General features: G+C 32.1%; 1 protein-coding gene across 1 annotated transcript in view; it reads right to left on the bottom strand.

Moving 5' to 3' along the window:
* The window catches only part of KDM6A (lysine demethylase 6A), a 245,741-nt gene that overhangs the window by 179,644 nt on the left and 65,236 nt on the right, over window positions 1-861 (bottom strand). The gene's annotated exons all lie outside the window — the stretch shown is intronic.

Here is an 861-nt window from a genome sequence, read left to right as displayed (position 1 = left end):
ACAGTTCTAATCTGTTCTAAATATGATGCACTGGACATGAAGTAAAGAGTCTTATGTCAAGCTTTCTCTAGCAATGGAAAATTTAAGAGAAAAAAATTTAGAATGCTTCTTTATAAAGATCAATTGTAGCTTTGTAAAGTTTATAAGGAAAATCAGTGATGTGAATGATCACAAAACTATACATCCACATATGTGTTCTCTAGCAATGTAATTCTTCAATACATGATCAAAATCAAAAACAAGAAGGGAAGACACTAGTAAAAGTCATTTATGTCTAAAGAGTCATCTTTAACATGAACCATTTCAAATCACTGCTAATACATTATTTAAAAGGTCTGTAATAAATATTCAGCGTGCCCAACAGGTATATGACAGGTTTGTAACCTCTGGCCAAATATTCCATCACCTTCCTTTGAATTCACAGCATTCACCCAGCTTAAAGTTATGGGGAACAAAAGGGATCTGACAAAGAAAGATACACTTCCAAATAAAAAATATCTACATAAGGCTTTACAGTTTACAAAATGTACATTATCTCATTTGATAATCAAAAATCTGTTAAGTAGAAGAGGCAGGTGATTGTGATCTATTTGTTTTGAAAAAAATGAGAAAACAGACTTTAGGATGCTGTTTAACTCAACATCAAGCTAAGTGGTAAAATTAGGACCAGAATACTGATCTTCCAACTTTTAAGTTCTGTCTTCTTTTCAATACAGCATGTTATTGTCTTGTGTGATAAAAAGAACAACAGGTCATAATGACAGGGCTCTGCATTTATTTTATGTTCATATCTTCAATCTATAGGGAGATTATAAGTCATCACAGGTATGTGAAAATAAGCTGGTATGAGGTATACATGCT

The sequence above is a fragment of the Orycteropus afer genome, unplaced genomic scaffold, assembly GCF_000298275.1.
Source record: "Orycteropus afer afer isolate SDZICR_OR568_19922 unplaced genomic scaffold, OryAfe1.0 scaffold00888, whole genome shotgun sequence".
Taxonomy (NCBI): Eukaryota; Metazoa; Chordata; class Mammalia; order Tubulidentata; family Orycteropodidae; genus Orycteropus; species Orycteropus afer.
The sequence above is the reverse complement of the archived record's forward strand: the minus strand, read 5'-3'. Positions and strand labels throughout refer to the sequence as shown.